The sequence below is a fragment of the Urocitellus parryii genome, chromosome 1 (genome assembly GCF_045843805.1).
Source record: "Urocitellus parryii isolate mUroPar1 chromosome 1, mUroPar1.hap1, whole genome shotgun sequence".
Classification (NCBI taxonomy): Eukaryota; Metazoa; Chordata; class Mammalia; order Rodentia; family Sciuridae; genus Urocitellus; species Urocitellus parryii.
Genome location: NC_135531.1, coordinates 113,643,713 through 113,658,651, shown reverse-complemented (window position 1 = coordinate 113,658,651; position 14,939 = coordinate 113,643,713). Strand labels below are relative to the sequence as shown.

General features: G+C 36.1%; 1 pseudogene; it reads right to left on the bottom strand.

Moving 5' to 3' along the window:
• Positions 1-11,916: 11,916 nt before the first annotated feature.
• On the bottom strand, positions 11,917-14,641 carry LOC113188049 (phospholipase DDHD1 pseudogene; annotated as a pseudogene).
• Positions 14,642-14,939: the final 298 nt, after the last annotated feature.

Genomic DNA, 14,939 nt, shown 5'->3' with positions numbered 1-14,939 from the left:
GAAGTAACCTAGCTGCCCTTTAATAAATGAATGTGGCTCAAGTGGTATTGCACTTGCCTGGCATGCGTGCGGCCTGGGTTCGATCCTCAGCACCACATACAAACAAAGATCTTGTATCTGCCGAAAACTAAAAAATAAATATTAAAATTCTCTCTCTCTCTCTCTCCTCTCTTTAATAAATAAATAAAGAAAGAAAGAATGGGTGAAGAAATTGTGGTATATATACACAAAGGATTATTGCTCAGCCTTAAAAGAGAATAAAATTATAGCATTTGCAGGTAAATGTATGGAGTTGGAGAATATCATGCTAAGCAAAATAAACCAATCCCCAAAAACCAAAGGCTGAATATTCTCTCTGATAAGTAGATGCTGATCCATAATTGGGAGGGGGATGGAAAAAATGAAGGATCTTTCATTGGGCAAGTGGGAGGGAAGGGAGGGAAGGGGATGTGGGGGCAGGAAAGATGGTGGAATGAAATGGACATCATTACCCTAGGTACATGTATGATTGCACATATGGTGCAATGACGCTACATTGTGTACAACCAGAGAAATTAAAAGTTGTGCTGCAATTGTGTACAATGACTCAGAATGAATTCTGCTATCATATATATGTAATTAAAATAAATAATTTTTTTAAAGTAAGTAATCATGTATTACTTATGGCATAAAATTAAAGAACAATTGTCATCTATGACTTCCATAGCATTAATAATTGCTACAGCATTAATGTTGGGGACAGGCCTTATATAAACCAATTAGTGCTACAAGATGTTAAGAATATAGTAATTGAGAAATAAGAAGAGGAGATTGGTGGGTAGAAAAAAGTTTACAATTTCAAAAGGTAAACAGGGAGAATGCAGAAGAAATGTAGGATGTGATAGTTTTGAGGGAGGAGGAGAAAAATAGGAGAAAAATTAATTATTAAGTGTGAAAGAACAATATAATCTGGCTATTAGCAAAAGAAAACAGGTAAGGAAGCAAGAGGAACAGACAAGTGAAAATAATGCAAAACCAAACCAACATATACTAATCAAAAACTCAGACCCTCAAAAGATGGTGCAAAGATATATAACTACCTTCATAAAATGCTAGAAATGAGAAAAAAGAAATGTGTGTATGTATATATTTACGTATATGTATGTATATATGTATATACATACACACACACATGTCCATGAATTATTCAAAACACACACACACACACACACACAGAGAGAGAGAGAGAGAGAGAGAGAGAGAGAGGGAGAGAGAGGGAGAGAGAGAGATTGAGATTCTTGATGAAAAATTAAGAAATAATTTCCATTGCAGTGGTCAAAATAGTCAATGAGGATACATATTTGCTGTCTGTGCCCACCTGTCTTTCTTTCCATTTTTTCTTGATATGTGTACTGAGCACAAGAATAGAAGCTGTGGGCTATTAAACTCTTCCTCTTTTTGTGCTGCTCAACATGTCATCAATTGCAATTTAATTCTCAGCTTTGCTTCTGGAAGTATGAGATAGGTTTGGATGGGAACTATTGTCAGCTCCACTCCCAGGATGGAGTTGCTGTAGAATTCTGTGAGAGGAGTTCCCCTACCTGGAGCTCCCTAATATAGAAGCCCAGCAGTTGCCAATCTCTGCTAGGAAACTGTACCTCAAGAGTCTCCCCATGTTTCCATTCATGGGGTGAGGGAGGCCACTAATGCTGTCTGCAGATCCTACCTTCCAGTCTTCCCAGACTTAGTCCTAAAGCATACTCTTCACAATCTGACAGACACAAAAGGGGAAGGAAACTGAGCTCTCCTTGTCACTTCTGACTGGTAAAATGCTCTTTTTGTCTGATTTTCTTCAGATTTGATAGGCACAGTCTGGGTCACAGAGAAGGTGTCTTCCAGGACCATGTATCAGACCAAGCTGGGATCTCCCGGGTCATGGTTCCTGTAGCTGTCACCACAGCATGGTCAGCTCAAGATGGCTCCTGCCTCAACTCTCCACTAATGGTTGGGAAACATGAGGCATCTTTCTTGTACTAGTATATTGGGCAGTACAGCCTCTGTATCAGCCCAGGGAAGACTGCCCCTCCAATCTCAGAATTTTCTGCACTAAAACTGTCAATTGTATTAATGTTTTCATGCTAATTGTATTAGTGTTATCTGCTAATGTTACTGCTACTGCTAGCACCTTAACTCCAATGTTGTGCCTTTCCCTAGTTTAATGTACCCAAAATTTCTAAGTCTCTAAGGCACTCTCACTGTACAATATTGAGTTTTAGTGAAATCCCTCTTTTATCCACCTCCCAGGTCACTGAGCAACAAGAAATACAATTCCCTCTAGTCTTTCCACTTATGGTCATTCTTATTTTATGCATTTTTATTAGTAATGCAATGTTGTGTTAATTGTATATATCTACAATACTGTTTTTTCTCTATTTTGATTATATTCTCTTCCCCATTCTCTCTCTTTGCTATTACCTTTCCTGTCTAACCCTCTTCCCTCAATCCATTCTTTTTACAAATTTTATCTTTATTTGCTTTATGATAATCTATTTTGTTTTGTTTCATTTTGGTTGTGTAGCTCAGAATTGAACCCAGGGGTGCTCATCTACTAAGCCACATCCCTAGTCCCTTCTGCTTTTAATATTGAGACAGGGTCTTCCCAGGAAGCCAGTGTGGTCCTCAGCCTGTGATCCTAGTACCTCAGTCCTGTGATCATAGTGCCTCAGCCCTCCCAGAAGCTGGAGTTCCAAGTAGGTGTCTTTACCCTTGTTTTCTTTTTCCTTTTTAATTTATGGAAAATTTTGTACCAATTAGATGTATCCATTCTGTTTCTCTCCTTACTGTCTTTGACACTATCATATATTCTCATTATCCTATCATCTTTCCATCTTTTGCCTCTATCCCTCCCCTTCCCTACCAAATAATGTTAGGTGTTTGTGTGATATTTTTTTCTTTTTAAAATGTATTTATATGCAAATACAGTTATCTCACACTAGACAAAGGTACCAAAAACATTCATTGGAGAAAAGATATCCCATTCAACAAATGGCGTTGGGAAAACTGGAAATCCATATGTAACAAAATGAAAGTAAACTCTTATCTCTCACTTTGTACAAAACTCAACTCAAACTGGATCAAAGACTTAGATACTACACTTAGGCAGAGACCCTGTGCCTAATAGATAAAAAAGTAGGGCCAAATCTTCACCATGTCAGCATAGGAATTTACTTCCTTACCAAGACTCCTAAAATGCAAGAAGAAAATCAAGAATTAATAAATCAGATAGATTCAAACTAAAAAGCTTCTCAGCAAAGGAAATAATCAATAACATGAAAACCTAGAGAATGTAAGGATTCTGACCATGGAAATGTATAGGGAAGCATTCCCCTGGTGAGCAAAGTCCCAGGGAGTAACCAGCACCCTGTTTCCCACCCTTAGAATGCCCTGAATCTCTCTTAGGATCTAATAATATAGCTAATATATATGCAATGTCTAGCTGGTATGGCATGCCCTGAGAATCCTCTGTGTTAGAGCCTCATCAAGCCTCGACCTTGATTTCAGGAACATAGCTCCTGTGAATAAAGGGACTTGTTTGCTAGATAACTACAATGTTTATCAAGCTCTGGTGTTCCTGGATCTGCCCACCTAACAGTAATTTCAGACAATGGACTTTCTTGAGAACGACACAAAACCCCTAACATTGCATATTGTAACTGTGAAATGTAACTGCAGTATAAGCAACCTTACTGATACTCTAAAAAATAATGTAGTTATGACCTAATGTAAACTATTGATATACATAAAGGTGGATGCTTGGACAAAGAGCCACTTTGCCACCTTCCCTGCCTCTGCACCTTATCTCTGTCTCCCTTTATTATTTCCTTACAACAGAATGGGGGAAAAAATTACCACATGCATGTTAAATACAGCATTAATCTTCAGGATATATAAAGAGCTCAAAAATTTCAACACCAAAATAAATAAATAGATAGATAGATAGATAGATAGCCAAATCAACAAATAGGCTAAAGATTTGAACAGACACTTCACCGAAAAAGAAATACAATTGATCAACAAATAAATGAAAAAAACATTCACCATCTCTAACAATTAGAGAAATGCAAATCAAAAATACTGTAAGATTTTATCTCACTCCATTCAGAATGGCAATTATTACTAATACAAGCAATAATAAATGTTGGCAAGGATGTGGGGGGAAAGGCACACTATCATATATTGCTAGTGGGACTGCAAATTGGTGCCAACACTATTGAAAGCAGTATGTAGATGCCTCAGAAAACTTGGAATTGAACCACAACTTGACCCAACCATCCCACACCTCAGTTTATACACAAAGGACTTAAAATCAGCATACTACAATGATGTAACCACATCAATGTTCACTGCAGCTCAATTCACAATAGCCACACTATGTAACCAACCCTGATGCCTTTAATAGATGAATGGATAAAGAGCATGTGGTATATACTATTACTCATCCTTAAAGAAGAATGAAATTATGTCATTTGCAGGAAAATGGATGGATCTGGAGAATATCATGCTAAGTGAAATAAACCTATCCCAAAAAACCAAAGGCCAAATGTTTTCTCTTATATGTGGATGCTAATTCACAATGTGGGGGTGTGGTAGGGAAGAACAGAGGAATGGAGGTACTTTGGATTAGGCAAAGGGAGTGAAGGGAGGAGATTAATATGGGTTTAGGAAGGTTTGTAGAATGAATTGAACATTATTACCTTTGTACATATACAATTACACAACCAATGTGATCTATAACATGTACAACCAGAAAAATGAGATGTCATCTTCCATTTTGCATGATTTATCAAAATTCAAAATGCATTCTACTGTGATGTATAACTAATTAAAACAACAATAACAACAAAAAAGACATAGACTGTCAGAGTGGATTTAAAAATGGGATACAAATGTATATTGTTTACAAGAAACTCAATTTAGAGACAAAACATTCATAAACTGAAGGTGAAAGATGGGAAAAGGATACACCATGAAAGTGGAGACCAAAAGGAAGCAGAAGTATCTACTCTGATATCTAACAAATCTTAAAGCCAAAATTAAAGAGAAAACACAGATATAATGATTATAAATATTTATACTCCAAATTTTAATGCACCTAATTACATAAACATTATTCAACATGAAATCCTAGATAGACTCCAAAACAACAATATTTGATAAATTCAATCCTCCACTCTCACCAATAGATCAGTCATACAGACAAACTAAATAAAGACTCTTCAAGCCTGAAAGATACTATTCATCCATGGGACCTAACAGATATCCATAAAATGTTTTATATCAACATCTGGATTCACTTTCTTTCCAGCTGCACATGTAACTTTCTTCAAATAGACTATATTTTAGGACACAAAGCAAGTTTTAGAAAACAAAAAAGTAGAAGTAATTCTTTCATCTGATCAGATCATAATGGAATAAAATAAGAAATCAAGAAAAAGAGTAAAACAAAAGATTAACACATAGCAATTGAATAATATACTTTTGAATGAGGAATAGATCACAGAAGAAAACAGGAGAGAAATCAAAATATTCCTAAAATTAAATGATAATTGAGACACAAAATATCAAATTTTCTGGGATAGTATGCAGGCAGTACTAAGAGGAAAGTTTATAGCATTGAATGACTACATAATAAAAGCCAGAGGATCTCAAATAAATAATTGAAAGTTACATCTTTAGGCCTTAGAAATGCAAGAAAAAAGTAATTTCAAAATCAGAAGAAGGAAATAATTAAAACCAAAATTAATGAAATTTAGAATTAAAAAAACAGGAAGGATGAATGAAACAAAAGTTAGTTTTCGAAAAGATAAGCAAGATTGATAAACCCTTAGCAAAACAAAATAGAAAAGATCCAACACAATAAAATCAGAGATGAAAAGAGAGATATCATCATAGACATTGCTGAAAACTTGTATTTTGAAAATTTATATTCCAATAAGTTGGAAAACTGAGAAGATATTGACAAATTTCTAGTAATTAATGACAACCAAACTGAATCTAGGGACAAAGAAAATATAAACAGACAGATAGCTGCCATAAAACAGAAATGTGTAAAACCAGGCCAACCATAAAAAGAAAAGTAGAGCATAAAGAACAAACAGCGCACAAAATAAGTAAATATAAAAATATAAAGAATCTAAAAGAAAGCAAAAACGAAAACCTAAAAAACTAAACAAAACAGAAAAAAAATGAACCAAAAAGCAGACCCTAAAGCTCAAGAAATAAAACCACAAATCAATAAGTGGGATGTCTTCAAATTAAAAATCTTCTGCACAACAAAGGAAACAAGCAATGAAGAGAAAATCTACATGGGAGAAAAATCTTGCCAGGTACTCTTCCAAAATGAGATTAAAATCCAGAGTAGATACAGAACTCAAAAAGTCTAACACAAAAAAACCAAATAACCCAATCAATAAATGGGAAAATGAACTAAACAGACATTTTTCAAAAGAAGAAATGCACATGGACAACAAATACATGAAAAAAAAATGTTCAACATCTCTAGCAATCAGGGAAGTGCAAATCAAAACTACATTGAGATTCCAGCTCACTCCAGTTAGAATGGCAATGATCAAGAATATAAATAATGATAAATGCTGTCAAGAATGTGGGGATAAAGATACACTCAGACATTATTGTTAGGATGGCAAATTAGTACAACCAATTTGGAAACAGTGTGGAGATTCTTCAAAAAACTAGGAATGGAACTAACCGAGCTATCCCACTCCTTAAATAAAGAATTTTAAAAGGGAGAGGGGTTATCTTATGAAAATGAAAGGGAGAACACTAGAGTAGCAGAAATGTAATGAGGGGGCAAGAGGGACAATGGGAAAAGGGAGGGGCTATATGAAAGAACCAAAAATCAGAATACTATAGTGATACATACATAGCAATGTTTAGCACAGCACAATTCACAATGGCCAAGTTATGGAACCAACCAAGTTGTCCCTCAGTAGACAAATGGATAGAGGACATGTGGTATATATACACAATGGAGTTTTACTCAGCTACAAGGGAGAATGAAGTTATGTTATTGCTGATAAATGGGTGGTAATGGAGAACAACATCATTTTAAGTAAAATTTGACAGACTCAAGATAGTCAAGGATCAAAAATTTCCCTGTATGTGTATAAGCTAGAGGATATAAGGAATTTGAAAATGAAATGAAAATGAAAGGGAGAACAATGGAGTAGCAGAAATGTAATGAGGGGGAGGAGGGACAATGGGAAAGGGGAGGGGCTACAGAATCAAATTTACCAAACTCTGCTATGCATATGTATGAATATATCACAATGAATTTCACTTTTATGAATGACTATAGTACATCAATTAAAATAAATTAATAGAAGGTAGACCAATAGAATAGAGAAGTTCAGGAGAAGAGAGAAAGAAAAGGAAGGAAGTAGTACTAGGGATCAAAATGGAGCAAATTCTGTTATATGCATTTATGAATATGTCAAAATGAGTCCCCAAATTATGTGTAACTATAATAGTAATAAAAATATCTTTAAATCAATCTTTGCAATACAGAGAAAGTACAAATATTGTATTCTACATGCAATTCAGTAGGCATAAAATATCTGATATTTGGGCTTTAAAATTACAGTTATATTCATTTAATTACATTTGAGCTGTACAGTTATCATTGTCATAGAAATGTAAAAGGCCTAGTTACCTTTTTTAGTAATTTTGTCATAATTTTTTACATCTTATTCAAATTAACAAATTATAGAAATCATCCACCTATGAAAGATCGGTTGTTAGAATATGTCTAAAACATTAAAGATTTAACAAATTTTAAAATGAACAGCAACTGCTGATTGTTTTCTAATGCATTCTCATTATTTGGTAATACAAATTCTCACCAGGACAGATTTGCTTTATAAAGGTAGGTTCTAGTGTTAAGAATATGTACTGAAATTACATAGTAACAGGATTTCACTAATATAGAATAACAAAGCAACATATCTTTGAAAGGCTTGCCTTCGCATCCCTAAATGACAATGTACTACAGGAGTTATTACACATATTATTAAGCAAAGTTTTGAATTCATTCTAAGAAATCAATTAAAACAGGTGGTAAGATGAATGCTGCTTCTATCTTTGCATTGTGCAACATAGCACGGCCCTTTACACATTCTACACTGCTTTAACTCTAAAACCCTTCCCTGAAGCTGGGAAGTTCACCCTAGGAGAGGTGACATTCTTAAAGAGCAAGTCCTATAGCTTATTCATGTTTGCCTCTTTTAGGGTTTTCAACACAGGACTCACACATATCAGGAATTCAATATATATTTCATAATTCATGAATTAATACCACATAGAAAAAGTTTTAAGAAAATATACTTTATTTACAGTGAGCTCCAGAAACATTTTGTCCCTCTATGTAGTGATGTATCCTGATTCAAAATATTAAGAAAAAAACCCCAGCAAAATGGGTGGGCCTTAACACACAAACATTCAACAGTTTTGAACAGTAGAGAAGTGTGTGTGTGTGTGTGTGTGTGTGTGTGTGTGTGTGTGTATGTGTGTGTGTGTGAGAGAGAGAGAGAGAGAGAGATTTTCATATGCACATTTCTGTCCCAGTTGGAGATTATATGCACCAGGGCTCTTCTAAGTGAAGTAAATTGTTGCCCCCTGGGATAAAACCATCAGATTATGCCATCTGCATTTATTTTTAATGTTTTCATAGAGCCAGGACTTTAAATCCTGAAAATTATGGAACTAGACCTCAAGCAACTAGCTAAAAAAATTTTTAAAGGGACAATCACTTTCCACTTAAGAGTTATTTTCACCTACCCAAGATAAGGGTGGTAGGGATGGGGGTTGTGATTAAGAACCAATGATGTTAGAAAGCAATTGATTTGAAAATAAATTTTAATGTGCTATTTTTCCATCAAATAACCATGCAGTTTGAAATCTTAGGCTAAGATTTGATATTATAAAAGAGCAAATAATACCAATACGTTATTCTATCTTTCATCGTAGAAAAACAGAAGAGAGTCGGTTATGAATCATCAAATTTGCTTTTTCCAGACAAGTATGCCATATGTAATCTGTTAAAATCTATTTACAGTGTGCCAAACATCATCATAACTGGGTCATTGAACATAGGTGTATAATTTGAGTTATTTCAGTTTTTCTAGACATAAACCTTTAACCTCAAACATGAACTGCAAACTATAAGGAAGAATAACAAATATCATCAATACCAGTTCTTTCCTATAATATTAACATTTTTAACTGAATTTTGGGTCTGCAAATTTAATTCCTTTGGAATACTCATATCTTTCCATTCTCAGAAAGAAATATAATTTTAGCATTTGTTAAATATAATTCAGTTTTGGAAGATAGACTTGTATAGAGTAGTAAAAGTACAGCTATTCCTACTATTAAATGAACTGTTAAATTCCATTCATTCAAAACTTCAGAACTTGGAAAATACTCCAGAGATTATTTTCTATAATTAATTTAATAATTAGTTTATATGTCTGGAAATAAAAACACTATTGAATTCCCCAGAGCAATAAACCACAGAACTTAAAGTGGATGATCCATTAAAAAGAAGCAACATTTAAAAGTAAAAATATTTGTAGATAATCTTTAATCAGATATTTCCTGTAGATCATCAGAGTTTTCAAAAATTAGTAAGTTTAAATTGTTTTGTTTTCTGACAGTACATGAAAACTCATGTGTAATTTCTAGTTCATAGCCAAAATGCTGACACATCTGTACACCCATGCCCACGGGGGCAAATTCCTGATTCTAGGTCACTGACAGACTTAACAGGTCCTCCATGAGAATCATGTCTTCTTACAAAGTTTTTCTAAAATACACACACACACACATTTAAAAATTATATATAATATGTATGTAATACACACACACACATACACACACACATATACACAAACACACACACATACATACACTCATATTTTATCAACTCATATAATAGTCCTATTACTTAAAGTTGTAAAATGAAATGTGACAAGAAAATTTTAAGGTTACAATCTAACCTAAAGGAGAATTGAGCTAAAGTAACAATGACTTTTATTTCAGATAAGGCTGTTTTCAGATATTATAATCTCTCTCCAAACAATGTGATCTATGATTCCATAATAACACTAAAATTGATGAAAAACAGCTTACTAGTGAGTTTCTCAACAAAGAACAGGCAAATCACTACTAAAGACGCTGGATTATTTAACTATTATTAAAACGCAATAGCTTTGTTTCTGTTTCTTAGTGGAAAAGGATCAGTGCCTGCTACACCAGAAATGGTAATTTTATACCTAAAACTTAAAGAGTTTCACCACTATTCTTTTGTTTTTTTTTAAATGTACAAGAAAAGCAACATGGGTTAATCTGCTATTCCACAGCTGTTTTCTATTCATTCCTTTTTTCTACCTCTTCAAACACTATTCACACCACAAAGACAGATTCAAAATCTTCCTTTGCTTCATTTTTGTAAAGGACCTACCCTCCACAGAAGTCTCTAATATTTAGTCATAACATTTGGATATTTTACCTCCTGTATATGGTATTGATCCATTTATGCTAATCAAGATGACTTGGATAAATTATAAATTCATATTCTAGGCCTGTTGAAGCTTTACCAAGGAGTACCATGCTACTAAATGCATGGAAAGTACTGGTTTATAAGTGAACATGTACTGATCTTATTCAAGGGTCTACTTTCTCTCCCTAAGCCCAGAGGCAGAATGGCTGCTAAATGCATTGATGCCTTTTTATACTGCTGATTTTGAAAAACAGAATAAACACTCCAATTAAACTTTTGAGCTCACCGAGGCCATACACTACAGCAATTCATCTTAGTAACAGTAAAAAGATGGCATAATTCTTGAAACATGGTAGGTGCTGAATAAATATACTGAATTATATTAAAGCTTTTTCATTATTGTGTAAGGGCAAAATGAAACAGATTAGTCTGAAAACTCAAGTTTTTTGAGGTTTTATTTAATTATGAGGATATAATAAAACCAGAAATGCTGTTTTTCTAATATAAAGTTCAATTATAACTAATTATATAATTATAACAAAAATTATTCATAAAAAGATGCTGATATTAACAGTCCTTCTTACTAGATAAGATTAAGTACTAGATTGAGTTTTATTTATTTATTTATTTATTATGAAACACAAGTTTTTAATGAAAAAAATATCAAAAGTATGCCACAGTGTCTATATGTTCATCTGAAGAATACAAAGATGGAATTCTGGGGGAAAAAAAAGAGTCTTAACACTATAGAAACTAAATGTGGTTCTTAAATTAATTCAAAGGAAACATTAAAAAATGTAATGTTTCATTCACTGAAATAAAACAATTAGTCAGAGGTCATAAATTATAAATATAATAGATCAAATATTGTTGTTTAGCATTAGTTTCTCTTCTTTCAAAGAAATTGTGAAAATGGAAGATTTCATAGAAATTTAAAACAATGATATACCCCACACTGTAATCTTTACACAGACTACATTGAACCTTGAACATTTTAGATTTATAACATATTTTGGTTAATACATTAGATTCAACCCATTAATATGATTTTATAGTTTGGAGAAATTAGATTGTAATTTATAACCTTTACATGCAGTTCACCCAAACCTTCCTCACTTCCAGATCTTGCTTGATTCTCTCCAGGGAGTTCTGTCAGATTCATAATCGAAATTATGGAGCTGTAAGTAACTTCTTTAGAACTGAAAATGTGTTTTTTTTAAACAAAGTGCTTTTAAATTCAAATATTTCTTGCCCCAAACAAAACTGGAACATACTTAACCCTGAAATCTTCATATCTTGACACACATATTTTAACAGAAAAAAAAATCAGTTTTGGATCATTAATGTCCTTAAAGAGTTCAGGTTGGATCTAAATTGGGTTTTGCATCATTATCCTGCTCGTGTTTGTACATGAAAGTTAAAAGAAAGAGGGCAACATCCAAGGATGACCAGTAGGCAGTATGTGACGTGACAGCTGACCAATAGCGGCTCTCCACAAGGCCTTCTCTGAGTTCAAAATCGATCCTGTGATCTAATTCCAATGCAGAATCAAGAAAGCCAGAACTGCTATGTCGAAGAGTCTGGGTTGCTGCGGCGGTAGGAGGAGAAGCAACTGATTTCTTCTCATCTTCCATTGAGTCTTTTGATGTCTCTGATTGCTGGAATGCAGATGAATGCCCAAATCTTGAGAACAGCATTCCTCCAAGCCCCTTTCCAATGCTAGCAGCCCCTAATATGCTTGCTTTGCCTATATTACTTATAGATTCTCCATAGTGTCGGCAGGATAAGATTGGTGAGGTCATAGGGTTTGGTATGGTTGAAATGCCTTCATTCTCTGAAATTAAGGTAGGTTCTTTTGCTGGGTTGAGAAAATTTGGCTTCATATGCTCATAAGGTAGAGGATTTGAAGTATTGTACCAGTGGATCTGGACAGGTGAAATGTTGCTGTAGTGTTTCAATGTTAATGGCTCTAATCTATAAGCTACTGGATCTGTAGGATGAAAAATATTTAGCAACCGATTACAAATCTCTCTAGGTAAAATATGGTCTTGACTTCCAGTGTTTCCTGGGCGGATGCCACGCAATGCCAAAAAAACAGCTAGTGGGGATCCCATACAGAAGAAATTCTCAACCTTAAATTTTAAGGCAGGTGTTTGTGTTACGGACGTTGCCTTCAATTCATGCAGCCGTTCTTCTATTTCCCTCAGCCGTCGTTTTGTTATATAGAGTTCATCAAGAAGATGTCTTTCTTCATAGCTCATCCACTGTTCATCAGGGAATTCTTCTTCCTTCTGTAGCAACTGTTCATAGAGTCGAACTGGATTCCAGCCAGTCATTATGTCGTAAGTGATTACACATCCCAAGGAGTGGGACACTATTGAGACTTTACCCCCTTTTTCTTCAAAGTCTGGATTCCGAGAACAGAAAAGGGAATATAATCGATTCAGCTCTTGCTGAAGGCCTTTAACTAGTTCATCCCTATAAAGGGGGCTAGTATAATACATTATGTCCATTGCACTGCTGTTCAGCAAATCTCTTAAACCCCGTACTTTGTCAGGAGTAATGGAATCAACAGTATCTCCATCAAGAGTAAGTTTTGACCGCCACTCAACAGGCAGAAATTCGACATGTGTTGCATAGTTGGAAAAATGCCTTTCTTCTATTTTTCTTGCAGCCTCTCTCATCATGGCTGTATTTTTGATAATTCTTCCTTGGTCCATTTTCTGTCCAATACCATGCACAACAAACACAATGTGGGTAGTCTGTGATGGCTTGTCTTCTACTGTGGCTTCTTCTACATAACCTCTACGAAGTCTGGTCCCACTACTTGATGCTTTAGAAAATCCTAGTTTTTGGGTGACTGTTCTTGCAATTTTAGATGTGATCGCATCACTATAAAGATATACTTCATCCATACTATGCCAGTCCACGTGGTTTCGACTCAATTTGAAACTATAAATAGCTTGGGAGCGCTTTCTTTTAAGACCTGCCGCCTCTGTACTCTCCTTATATTCTCTCCATTTGAACAGAAAAGGGCGGGAGAAGGGAGGGAGGTGGTGGACAACATCTTTTCCATCTAAGGATTTTGACACTTCAAGATCAAAATTTCCCTGCATCTGCTGACCCCTAAAACATCTGAGATGTTCTTGCTCAATTAAATTACTTTCTTCTTCTTCTAGAGGCTGCCAAGTACCGTCAATAAACCACTGTCCACGCATTACTGGTATTTTATCAGCCTGGTTCCAGTACACAGGGTAGCAATTTCCTTGGGTCACATCCACCTCATAGAGGCCACGGCGCACGCAAACCGGCTCAATGTTCACCAGCTCCTTCATTTGGGGCTCATGCCCAGCCGCGCTGGAGCAGAAGCCGCAGGCGAGGTCCTCCTCGTCTTCCTCTCCGGAGCTAGAGGGCGGGTCCAGCGGGGAAGCCGGGCTCCATACATGCTGGTTATCCGGGCCCTCGGCCTGGGGCCAAGCGCTAGTGGCTTGCAGCAGGGTCCGGAAAGCTAGCTCGATGCGGAGAGAATCGTAGCCGATGAAGGGCTTCCAGGTCTTCTTGTCTTCCTTGTAGAACCAGCGAACCTTCTCCGGGCCAAGCTCCGTCACCCCCTCGTAGCGGTGTCGGGCTGCTGGGCCGCCGGGCCCTGTTTGCTTCCTCTCCTCAGAACCCCCTCCCGCAGCCCCACTGCCCCCGGAGTTCGTCGCGACCAGCGGCGGCTGCTGCGGCGGCGGCAGCGACGAGGTGCTGCAGCTGCCGCCGCCGCCGCTCTCGCCCTTAATGTAGTAGCGCAGTGAGGACCCCTTCTCGGCGGAGCTGAAATCACAGTTCTCGTCACTGAGGCAGGACTCCTGCGCCAGGTGGTTGAGGTCCTCGGCGACCAGCGCCAAGTGCAGCCCGGGCTCCCCGCGCAGCAGGGTTAGGGGCACGCTGCCTTCGCCGGCTCCCCGCCCGGCAGGTGCTCGAAGCAGCAAGACGCTGCTGCCCAAATGCCGACCTGGCATTCGAGCCCAGCTCCCAGCCTCCGCTACCCCGACCATTAAGCTCAGTGCTCCGCGGGGACCCGCGGCCCGGGTAATTCCATAAATTTGAGTTTTATTACTAATTATTTGAATGTTTAAAGCAGTTAATGTATGTTCAAATCAACTTTACTATATGAATTCAAATGACTGAATTCCAGATATCTACAAATAATGCAACTTTAAAATTAAATTTCAAATGTCTAATGTTGGTAAATAATTTATGTAAAGATAAAAAATAATTTAAAAAATTCATTTTAGTTACAATTTACAATATAGTTATAATTTTTTATTTATATATGACAGCGGAATGTGTTACAATTGCTATTACATATGTAGAGCACAATTTTTCATATCTCTGG